At 42.2% G+C, this 12,812-nt stretch overlaps 1 protein-coding gene across 4 annotated transcripts in view; it reads right to left on the reverse strand.

Annotated features, from left to right (window-relative positions):
• The window catches only part of PWWP3A (PWWP domain containing 3A, DNA repair factor), a 331,791-nt gene that overhangs the window by 283,484 nt on the left and 35,495 nt on the right, over positions 1 to 12,812 (reverse strand). The window lies entirely within an intron of this gene.

The raw sequence follows: 12,812 nt of genomic DNA on the forward strand, positions 1-12,812 counted from the left end.
ATGAAATGCTTAGAAGACGGTCACAAAAAAATTCTTAGGAGTCAAGGGATAAATTTTAAATGTGGATATATATAGATACTATTTTCATTAATTTAGCCTGCTTTTCCTGTAATTTAAATCTGAAAATTATAGTATTTGCACTGCAATTAGCAAGGTAGTAGTGCATTGTTTGGAATTGAGCTCCCTGACTCTCATCCAAGCTGCACAGTTATGGCTTAATTTGTGCAGGAGCACATTTATATCTGATGATAATTGGTCTAAGCAAATTATATCAAATAAACACTAGTGACTTTTCATTCAAAAGCTGTGCACCTGGAACAAAATGACAACTTTAAAATAAGTTTAAAATATTTATTTTGTATACAGATCTTTAACAATGCATCAATTTCTGATGCAGAACTGCAGAAACCCATGCTCCTGCACCTAGAAAATAGGCCCTGGTGCCAAGGAAAGTGTCCAAATCTTATGGAAAGAGACAGTTGCTGTGCGCATATCTTTTCTGCCCTTCACATACACTTCCAGCACACGTTTACACTAAGGCTGGCTACCATTGGGAAACACTGCTGCAGGGCAAACACTTAGATTATTGTTTAGCAGAGCTTTTAACCATACCAGTGTTCTCCACTGAAAATTTTGCCTGCTGGATGGCATTATGAAATAGCCGGATGGGGGCCGTTTTATATTTTCTGCTATCCAAAGCACAAATTGCAAAATTGAACAAGTGTATTTAATGATAATTTGGGCAATTAAAATTGAACATTTTTAATATTCACTAATATTAGCTTAATATTGGCCAACAATTTAGCCGAGTGGTCAGTATAATCAGTCGGGTGGCGCACCTGCTAAAAAGGTCCTGGCGAGAACACTGCACAATACTGGTTGTTAATGGTTTTGGGAGCTCTTCTCTCATTCCCCTGTCCTCTCTCTATATATGTTTCACAGGAACCACAGTCATGCCCCAACTCCCCTCTACTGATGCTGGCCACTCCCACTGAACAACTACAACTCCACCCACTTGCTCCCTCTCTGTCTTTTGGACGCTATATTTTTAGGGTAAACATGGCAGCTCAACTACAAGAGGAGGTATGAATGGGGTGCCTTTTAAGTTTATATATTTATTTTTTTTAAACTTTTTATTGAAGTTATAAAACATGCGCGAAAGGCAGGTTACATGGTATTCATGGACATAGAAAATGAACTGTTATGCTGACATAGCTCCAGTAGTGTCCACATACAAACTATGATCTAAACAAAAAGGTACAATATTCTTGAGCAAGATCATACCCTGTATATTGAGTAGCTAAGCATATTGATGGGAAATTCCAATAATATACATCTTGTATAATATATCCTAATAATAAGGTACAACATTCTTGGGTATAAGCATAACTGCCTATAGGTAATCAACCATTGAAGAAAATATTAAACCTCTTTTTATACTCTAATCTGACTGTTTCCCATTTTAATTGATGGCCACTCTTGGACCCCGAATAGTAAAAATATGTTTAATTGGGAATAACATAACTGAGTTTTGCTTAGCTTAGTACGTTATATCATTGACAAATGATTACATGGAACCTATAGAAAAACATAACAGTCACTCTTGAACCTCTGAAGGATTAATTACTACTGTAGGGGGATAATAGGAAATAATAAGGGTCACTCTTGTCATCTATATAAAAAAATAATATATATATAGTGAATAGATAGTGATAGGCCTTAACTCAGGGACATATCTAATAGGTCTTAGAACACGACCTTTAGATGTCTACATTTCTGATACCATATATGACTACCGCGGGAGAACAGAAATTAAATCTTAAGACTGTAAAAATAAGGGGGGTTTAGGGCTGATTATAATATACATGGAACCTAGACTCAAACTCCAACTTCCTCAGGTTAAATTTAAGAAAGGTAAGAAAAACACATACACACAAAACCAACCTTGATAACAAAAAGGTCAAAACACCATATACTGTATGAGAGCTATTGAAGTAGAGAATAGGTTAAACACACTTAAATCCGTCAGCCTATAAAACATTGTACTATAATAGGGAGGCAGGAGAAGACATGTATCTAAGACCCTCTGCATATGTATAAATAGAATAAAAATGGCAACTAAATGTATGTTGAAAACAAGGTGGGGATAGAGAAAAACGACAAGCTGATGGCAAAATAATCACCCCTTGATGTATCAGGTTAAAACAAGTAGAGAAAGAAGAAAAAAAAATTATAAAGGCCCTGCAAAGAATAATGTCTTCAGTAAATAAAGCTACAGATAAAACTCCAGTGATGGGTACATTAACTACTCCCTTGCTGTCTTGGCCGCAGACAGCTTGGCAGTCCTCATATATAGCAGCGAGGAGAGAACTGTAGACAGTAATAGGATGACCTATTATAAAGTTTAGTGGCAATGTTATACATATCCTGAATAATAAATATAGGGTGTGTGAACAGAGGGTATTAGCTAAACACAGTGTCACAACTAAACATAACTAATAGTCTATTCTAGACTACTAGTAAAGCCTCATTATCACTCTATGTAAAAAATAAACAGCTTATATATAAGAAATGTGCAGGGGGAGATAGAGTTGGAAAGCGAGTCCAGGTCTTTCATACGATCATACTGGGCACAGTCGTCAGAGTAGGCTGACTTCTGCTAAGGGTATCAGAGTCTATCTCCCCTTAGCCTCTCTATGCCTAAAGCACATAGTTAGCCCACACCTATTCTCTGGTGTACAGCCCACAAAGATCTTTCTATCAGAGGGCCAGAACTCCTGTCCTTAGCTTCAGCGACAGACACAAGCAATAAAAAGCCAAAAAAGTCAGTAAGTTCTTGTTGCTAAATAAATAGAATGCCATCAGAGTTTGAAAAGAGGAGCTCTAACTATTTATCTGATTGAGGAAAATCAGATATCAAGTATAAGCATTGTAGGGCTTCCCATACCTCAGGTTTCCTTACCTGAGTGGCACGGCTTGTATCATCTTAGTCTGGCGGTAAATTGGAGACCGCAGTAGCGTCTGAAGACCAGCCAGATCGTGGATCATCATGTTCACTCCGTGTAGTGGTTTGCACTCGGACTGTAGAGTAAAACTGAGCTGACACTGGTTCTCTCAGCCCCTCTTCATTCACCTCATATAAGGCTAACACTGTAGTGGGGCTCCTCCGTGGTCCCGGTTCTTCCAGCTGCGACTGTTGCCTCACGAGATGAAGTAGGTCTTATTGGAGCCCAGCAAAGTGATCCAGCACAACCCTTTGCACCTCTCACTCCCATCGATCAACTGCCTTCATGATCTGCTTAGATCCACTAGGAAATGACTACAGATTTCCGTTTTTGCACGTGAGTGCACCAATCAGACAGGTAAATATGGGTCCCAGGTCTAGAACATCTGAAGAGTTATCAATTCTGTAATTTAACCTGGTTAGTATGACTTCTGCAGTTTACAGCTTGAATCAGTTGCCATTACCTGGATTTACCGGGGAGGGTTAGGTAGAGGCCTCAGACATGTGTGCTGTCACCGCAGGCTCACCGTTCCAGTACCTCAATGCTGGTAATAGAGCCACCTAAACCGATCAATTTGTTCCACAACTTTGGATGAATCGATAGGCAAGTAGTTTCAGCCTGGGAGTAGGCTCTAATCACTGATATGCAGCAGATTTATCAGTGGGTCCACGCAGCATCAAAGTAAGTTGGCCATCTTGGTCGCTGCCCGGAAGCGCCCCCCCAGGTTTAGATTTATTTAAATAGCTGGCATGCAGCAACTTTTACAAGGGATTTTCAGATTATTTATTATATCTAATCTAAGAATTGTCATGATATCTCTCCGGGCTGCAGGCGGTGGGGGGAAATTATATTAAAAAGGGACATGAAAGTCAAAATTAAAAAAACTTTCATGAGTCAGAGCATGCATTTTTAAGAAAGTTTTTAATTCACTTCTATTACCACATGTTCTCTTTGTACCCTTTATTGAAAAGCATACCTAGGTAGGCTAAGCAGCAGCAATGCACCAATGGGAGCTAGCTGGTGGCTGCACACATTTGCCTCTTTGGCATACCAGATGTTATCAGCTAGCTCCTAATAGTCTTATTTAAGAGTTGCCCTTTCATGCAGTATTTTTCTTTAACCTCTAGAATAACATTGTCAATGTTATTAAGTGTCTATTGCCTGCAATATTTAAATTCAGTAATTATGCTTATCTAATGAATTTCTTTCCGGGCATGGAGAGTCCACAATTTTATTCCAATTACCAGTGGGAATTTAAGTCCTGGCCAGCAGGGAGGAGGCAAAGAGCACCCCAGCAGAGCTGTTAAGTGTCACTTTCCTTACCAATAATCCCCAGTCATTTGGCAGAAGGAAAATGGAAAAAGATAACACAAGGGTATAGAGGTGCCTGAGGTTTATATATAAAAAAAATAAAAAAATGCTGTCTTAAATGTAATAAGGGCGGGTCGTGGACTCTCCATGCCCAGAAAGAAAGAAAAAAAAAAAATCAGGTAAGCATAAATTTTGTTTACTTTCCTATGGCATGGAAAGTCCACAATTTCATTCCAATTACTAGTGGGAACCAATACCCAGAATGAAAAGGGAGGGAGAACAAGACAGGCAGACCTACACAGAAGGCCCCACCAATTGAAGAACTTTTCTCCCAAAAGAAGCCTCAGCCGAGGCAAAGTTATCAAATTTGTAGAATTTGGAAAAAAGTATGCAATGAGGACAAAGTGGCCGCCTTGCAGATTTCTCCACAGATGCTTCATTTTTTTAAAGCCCAGGAAGAAGAAACAGCCCTAGTGGAATGAGCCGTAATTCCCTCAGGAGGCTGCTGTCCAATAAGCTAATTGGATAACTTCTCAACCAGAGAGAAAGGGCAGTAGAAGTGGCCTTCTGACCCTTATCCTTACCAGCGAAAACAACGAACAGGGCAGTAGACGGCCGAAAATCTTTAGTTGCTTGTAGATAAAATTTTAGAGCTCGCACACCATCCAGGTTGTGTAACAGACGTTCCTTCTGTGATGAAGGATTCAGACAAAAAGGAGGAAAAACAATTTCTTGATTGATGTTGCAATCTTATACCACTTTGGGAAGAAATCCTAATTTAGTACGAAGGACTGCCTTATCTGCATAAAAGGTAGGGGGCATCACACTGAGTGGTCTCCATTCCATTGGCTGAGGATGCATAACTGTAGGGGTCTTAGATGAAACCGAGCAAATGGAATGATGTCCATGGAAGCAACCATCAGACCAATTACTTCCATTAACTGAGCCACAGATGGACGGGAAGAGAACTGAAGAGAAAAAGGCAAGAAGCCAGAAGTTTGGATTTTCTGTCCTCTGTCAGAAAAATCTTCACGGACAGAGAATCTATAATTGTTCCTAAGAAACACACCCTGGTGTCTGGCACCAGAGAACTCTTCTCCAGATTCACTTTCTACCCGTGGGAACAAAGAATAGACAACAACATATCTGTATGAGATTCTGAAAAGATGGCGCTTGAACCAAGAAATAGTCCAGATAAGGCACCAATGCTATTCCCTGAGATCTGACCACTGCCAAAAGGGCCCCTAGTACCTTTGTAAAGATTCAAGGAGCCGTGGCAAGGCCAAAAAGGGAAGAGCAACAAATTGTTTGTCCAGAAAAGCAAACCGAAGGAATTATGTTCCCTGGGAACATGAAGATACTCATTCTTCAGATCTATGGTAGTCATGTATTGACCTTCCTGAACCAAAGGTAGAATGGAACGAATATTTTCCAATTTGAAGGACAGAACCTTGAGGAATTTGTTGAGACACATTAGGTCTAAAATGGGAAGAAAAAGTTCCCTCCTTTTTTGGAACCACAAAAATATTTGAATAGAATCCTTGACCTTGTTCCTCTATGGGCACTGGAACAATTACTCCCAGGGAAGATAGATCCTTTACGCAGTTGAAGAAGGCCTCTCTCTTTACCTGGTTTGCAGGTAACCTTGAAAAGATAAATTTGCCCCTGGGGAGACAAGACTTGAATCCTATCCTGTATCCCCGAGATACTACCTTCACAGCCCAAGGATCTGGGATGTCACGGATCCAAGCATGCCAAAACAAAGTCTGCCCCCCACTTGATCCAATACTGCATCAGGGGCGATCCCTTCATGCCGATTTCGAATCGACTGAAGGCTTCTTGGCTTGCTCCCCTTATTCCAATGCTGACTGGACTTCCATGAGGTTCTGGATTGTTGCAGCTTGGAAGAGGAAGACTTTTGTCCTTTGAAATTGCGAAAGGAACGAAAATTGGAATTCTGGCGACCCCTAGGTCTATTTTTCTTGTCTTGAGGTAGGAAAGACCCCTTTCCACCCATAATCTCAGAAATTATCTCAGCTAGACCAGGACCAAATAAAGTCTTGCCCTTATAAAACGTAAAGACAGAAGTTTTGACTTTGATTAAACATCTGCAGACCAAGCTTTTAACCACAAAGCTCTGCGAGCTAGAACAGCAAGGCTAGAAATATTAGCTCCCGTCTTACCACTTGCATGTTGGCATTACAGATAAAAGTATTGGCCAACTTAAGAGCCTTGATCCTATCCTGGATCTTCTCTATGGTAGTCTTCTCTGAAATTAGGTCAGACAAAGCATCACACCAATAAGATGCTGCCCCCGCAACCACAGCATTACTTGCAACTGGTTGCCACTAGCTTCTTATCCATGGGCTCAATATGAATAGTAGTTCTCTTGGCTAGAGTAGAAATAGCCCCCTCTACCTTGGGTTTTGTGCGCCAAGAGCCACATACAGAGTCAGCAACGGGAAACTTTTTTAAAAAGCATAAATTATGCTTACCTGATAATTTTATTTCCATTGTGGGGAGGAAAGTCCACGGCTTCATTCATTACTTGTGGGAATTAAGAACCTGGCCACCAGGAGGCGGCAAAGACACCCCAGCCAAAGGCTTAAAAACCTCCCCCACTCCCCTCATCACCCAGTCATTCTGCCGAGGGAACAAGGAACAGTAGGAGAAATAGAGTATTAATGGTGCCAGAATAATATATTAAATTTAGGTCCGCCCATCTGAAAAACAGGCGGGGGCAGTGGACTCTCCTACCCAAGATGGAAATAAAATTATTAGGTAAGCATAATTTATGTTTTCCCATTTAAAGGGGAGGAGAGTCCACTGCTTCATTCATTACTTGTGGGAACATATACCCAAGCTTTTAGAGCACACTGAATGAAATCGGGAGGGTAAAATGCGGACCCTTAATCTGAGGGCACCACAGCCTGTAGAACCTCTCCCCCAAAAACAGCTTCCGCAGAAGAAAAAAATGTCAAATTTGTAAAACTTAATGAACGTATGCAAGGAGGACCAGGTAGCCACCTTGCAAAATCTGCTCAATAGAAGCCTAATTTTTGAAGGCCCAAGATAAAGCTACCGCTCTAGTGCAATGAGCCATAATCCTCTGAGGAGGCTTATGTACTGCTGTCTCATAGGCCAAGCGGATCAAGCTACTCAGTCAAAAAGACAAAGAAGTAAAAGAAGCCATCTGACCCCTGCGCTTCTCTGAATATACGACAAAAAGTTATTTAGATCGTCTGAAATCCTTTGTGGCCTGAAGATAGATCTTCAAAGCACAAACCCCATCCAGATTATGAAGTAACCTCTCCTTAGAGAAGGGCTAGGACATAAAGAAGAAACAACTATCTCCTGATTGATGTTAAGGTTAGACACCACCTTGGGGAGAAACCCCAAGTCTGTGCGAAGAACAGTCTTATCCGCATGAAACACCATAAAAGGGGGCTCATATTGCAAGGCCGCCAGCTCAGAGACTCTGCATGCCGATGCAATGGCCAACAGAAAGAGAACCTTCAATGAGAGATCCTTTATGTCAAGAGAATGCATAGGCTCAAACGGAACCCTCTGTAAGACCCTAAGAACCAAGTTTAAGCTCCAAGGGAGAGCAGCCTGCCTAAAAACAGGCCCGATTCGAGACAGGGCCTGAATAAAAGATTGGATGTCAGGGAGATCAGCAAGTCTCCTATGCAACAGAACAGATAAAGCCAAAATTTGTCCTTTTAGGGAACTAGCGGCGAGACCCTTCTCCAAACCCTCTTGGAGAAAGGACAAAATCCTGGATATCCTCACCTTGTGCCAAGGGTAGCCATGACTCTCTCACCAGGACAAGTAATCCTCCACACCTTATGACCGATGCGTCGAGTGGCTTTCTTGCCTGAACTAGAGAGTGTCAATCCCATTCTCAAAGAAACCCCTTTTTGTGTTTAATGGTTTAGTAGGCCAAGCGCTAATGGGTACACCTTAAGCTCTCTTCCAAATGTCCCCTAGTGGACATGGTGAGTAACAGATATGTAGAGGGAAGAGAGCGCCAATAAGAGAAGGCTGAGGTGGATGTGGTAAGACTAAAATTTATTTATAACATCAATTTTAAAATCAGTCGCAGTGTCTAACAAATGTTAAAAGACATCATGGATCCATGATACAAATATAAACAATACAATATTCACAATGAGGTAGTCAAAGGATAAAACACTCCGTGGCAATGTACAGATGTTTTACAAATGGATGCCGACATACAATATATATATAGTGCTTATCTTTGTATGATAGAAAAAAGGTGAAGAAATTCTGACTCTCTGATAAAGGAGGGCCGATAATGTTACAGGTAATAGAGAGTCTTTTCTTGGTAGTCTTGAATCCGTGTTTAAGAGTTGTTCAAATAAATGTGAAAAATCATCCACCTCAGCCTTCTCTTGTTGGCGCTCTCTTCCCTCTTCCACATATCAGAAAACCCTTTTTGCCAAGACTAAGCATTCAATCTCCACTCAGTCAGCCTCAGAGAATCTAGATTTTGATGTTGAAAAGGGCCCTGCTCCAGGGTAACCTCCACGGCGGAGAGGATGACATCCCCACCAGATCCGCAAACCACGTCCTCCTCGGCCACGAGGGAGCAATCAGAATGGAGGACACTCATCAGATTTATACAAGCCACTAGACGAGGAAGAAGCGGTAACGGAGGAAATACGTATACTAGACCTAACCCCAAGTCATCGACAATGCGTCTATTAGCTCTGCCTGTGGGTCCCTCGACCTCGATCCGTATCTGGGAAGCTTGCAATTCAACCTTGACTCCATGAGATCAATCTCCAGTGTCCCCCATCTGAGACAGATCTCCGCAAACACTTCGGGGTGAAGAGACCATTCCCCTGGATGAAAACAGAATTTATGTTTACCTGATAAATTACTTTCTCCAACGGTGTGTCCGGTCCACGGCGTCATCCTTACTTGTGGGATATTCTCTTCCCCAACAGGAAATGGCAAAGAGCCCAGCAAAGCTGGTCACATGATCCCTCCTAGGCTCCGCCTTCCCCAGTCATTCGACCGACGTAAAGGAGGAATATTTGCATAGGAGAAACCATATGATACCGTGGTGACTGTAGTTAAAGAAAATAAAATATCAGACCTGATTAAAAAACCAGGGCGGGCCGTGGACCGGACACACCGTTGGAGAAAGTAATTTATCAGGTAAACATAAATTCTGTTTTCTCCAACATAGGTGTGTCCGGTCCACAGCGTCATCCTTACTTGTGGGAACAAATACCAAAGCTTTAGGACACGGATGAAGGGAGGGAGCAAATCAGGTCACCTAGATGGAAGGCACCACGGCTTGCAAAACCTCTCCCAAAAATAGCCTCAGAAGAAGCAAAAGTATCAAACTTGTAAAATTTAGTAAAAGTGTGCAGTGAAGACCAAGTCGCTGCCTTACATATCTGATCAACAGAAGCCTCGTTCTTGAAGGCCCATGTGGAAGCCACAGCCCTAGTGGAATGAGCTGTGATTCTTTCAGGAGGCTGCCGTCCGGCAGTCTCATAAGCCAATCTGATGATGCTTTTAATCCAAAAAGAGAGAGAGGTAGAAGTTGCTTTTTGACCTCTCCTTTTACCAGAATAAACAACAAACAAGGAAGATGTTTGTCTAAAATCCTTTGTAGCATCTAAATAGAATTTTAGAGCACGAACAACATCCAAATTGTGCAACAAACGTTCCTTCTTTGAAACTGGATTCGGACACAAAGAAGGCACGACTATCTCCTGGTTAATGTTTTTGTTAGAAACAACTTTCGGAAGAAAACCAGGTTTAGTACGTAAAACCACCTTATCTGCATGGAACACCAGATAAGGAGGAGAACACTGCAGAGCAGATAATTCTGAAACTCTTCTAGCAGAAGAAATTGCAACCAAAAACAAAACTTTCCAAGATAATAACTTAATATCAACGGAATGTAAGGGTTCAAACGGAACCCCCTGAAGAACTGAAAGAACTAAATTGAGACTCCAAGGAGGAGTCAAAGGTTTGTAAACAGGCTTGATTCTAACCAGAGCCTGAACAAAGGCTTGAACATCTGGCACAGCTGCCAGCTTTTTGTGAAGTAACACAGACAAGGCAGAAATCTGTCCCTTCAAGGAACTTGCAGATAATCCTTTCTCCAAACCTTCTTGAAGAAAGGATAGAATCTTAGGAATTTTTACCTTGTCCCAAGGGAATCCTTTAGATTCACACCAACAGATATATTTTTTCCATATTTTGTGGTAAATTTTTCTAGTTACAGGCTTTCTGGCCTGAACAAGAGTATCAATGAGGAAGGGACGACGCTTGAATCAGAATGTCGTCCAAGTAAGGTACTACTGCAATGCCCCTTGGTCTTAGAACCGCTAGAAGGGACCCTAGTACCTTTGTGAAAATCCTTGGAGCAGTGGCTAATCCGAACGGAAGTGCCACAAACTGGTAATGCTTGTCCAGGAATGCGAACCTTAGGAACCGATGATGTTCCTTGTGGATAGGAATATGTAGATATGCATCCTTTAAATCCACCGTGGTCATGAATTGACCTTCCTGGATGGAAGGAAGAATTGTTCGAATGGTTTCCATTTTGAACGATGGAACCTTGAGAAACTTGTTTAGGATCTTGAGATCTAAGATTGGTCTGAATGTTCCCTCTTTTTTGGGAACTACGAACAGATTGGAGTAGAACCCCCTCCCTTGTTCTCCTAAAGGAACAGGATGAATCACTCCCATTTTTAACAGGTCTTCTACACAATGTAAGAATGCCTGTCTTTTCATGTGGTCTGAAGACAATTGAGACCTGTGGAACCTCCCCCTTGGGGGAGGCCCCTTGAATTCCAGAAGATAACCTTGGGAGACTATTTCTAGTGCCCAAGGATCCAGAACATCTCTTGCCCAAGCCTGAGCGAAGAGAGAAAGTCTGCCCCCCACCAGATCCGGTCCCGGATCGGGGGCCAACATTTCATGCTGTCTTGGTAGCAGTGGCAGGCTTCTTGGCCTGCTTTCCCTTGTTCCAGCCTTGCATTGGTCTCCAGGCTGGCTTGGCTTGAGAAGAATTACCCTCTTGCTTAGAGGACGTAGCACTTGGGGCTGGTCCGTTTCTACGAAAGGGACGAAAATTAGGTTTATTTTTGGCCTTGAAAGACCTATCCTGAGGAAGGGCGTGGCCCTTACCCCCAGTGATATCAGAGATAATCTCTTTCAAGTCAGGGCCAAACAGCGTTTTCCCCTTGAAAGGAATGTTAAGCAATTTGTTCTTGGAAGACGCATCCGCTGACCAAGATTTCAACCAAAGCGCTCTGCGCGCCACAATAGCAAACCCAGAATTTTTCGCCGCTAACCTAGCCAATTGCAAAGTGGCGTCTAGGGTGAAAGAATTAGCCAATTTGAGAGCACGGATTCTGTCCATAATCTCCTCATAAGGAGGAGAATCACTATCGATCGCCTTTTCTAGCTCATCGAACCAGAAACACGCGGCTGTAGTGACAGGGACAATGCATGAAATTGGTTGTAGAAGGTAACCTTGCTGAACAAACATCTTTTTAAGCAAACCTTCTAATTTTTTATCCATAGGATCTTTGAAAGCACAACTATCTTCTATGGGTATAGTGGTGCGTTTGTTTAAAGTAGAAACCGCCCCCTCGACCTTGGGGACTGTCTGCCATAAGTCCTTTCTGGGGTCGACCATGGGAAACAATTTTTTAAATATGGGGGGAGGGACGAAAGGTATACCGGGCCTTTCCCATTCTTTATTTACAATGTCCGCCACCCGCTTGGGTATAGGAAAAGCTTCTGGGGGCCCCGGGACCTCTAGGAACTTGTCCATTTTACATAGTTTCTCTGGGATGATCAAATTCTCACAATCATCCAGAGTGGATAACACCTCCTTAAGCAGAGCGCGGAGATGTTCCAACTTAAATTTAAATGTAATCACATCGGGTTCAGCTTGTTGAGAAATTTTCCCTGAATCTGAAATTTCTCCCTCAGACAAAACCTCCCTGGCCCCCTCAGACTGGTGTAGGGGCATAACAGAACCATTATCCTCAGCGTCCTCATGCTCTTCAGTATCTAAAACAGAGCAGTCGCGCTTACGCTGATAAGTGGGCATTTTGGCTAAAATGTTTTTGATAGAATTATCCATTACAGCCGTTAATTGTTGCATAGTAAGGAGTATTGGCGCGCTAGATGTACTAGGGGCCTCCTGAGTGGGCAAGACTGGTGTAGACGAAGGAGGGAATGATGCAGTACCATGCTTACTCCCCTCACTTGAGGAATCATCTTGGGCATCATTTTCAGTGTCACATAAATCACATCTATTTAAATGAGAAGGAACCTTGGCTTCCCCACATTCAGAACACAGTCTATCTGGTAGTTCAGACATGTTAAACAGGCATAAACTTGATAACAAAGTACAAAAAACGTTTTAAAAACAGAATTTATGTTTACCTGATAAATTACTTTCTCCAACGGTGTGTCCGGTCCACGGCGTCA

The sequence above is a fragment of the Bombina bombina genome, chromosome 2 (genome assembly GCF_027579735.1).
Source record: "Bombina bombina isolate aBomBom1 chromosome 2, aBomBom1.pri, whole genome shotgun sequence".
Lineage (NCBI taxonomy): Eukaryota > Metazoa > Chordata > Amphibia > Anura > Bombinatoridae > Bombina > Bombina bombina.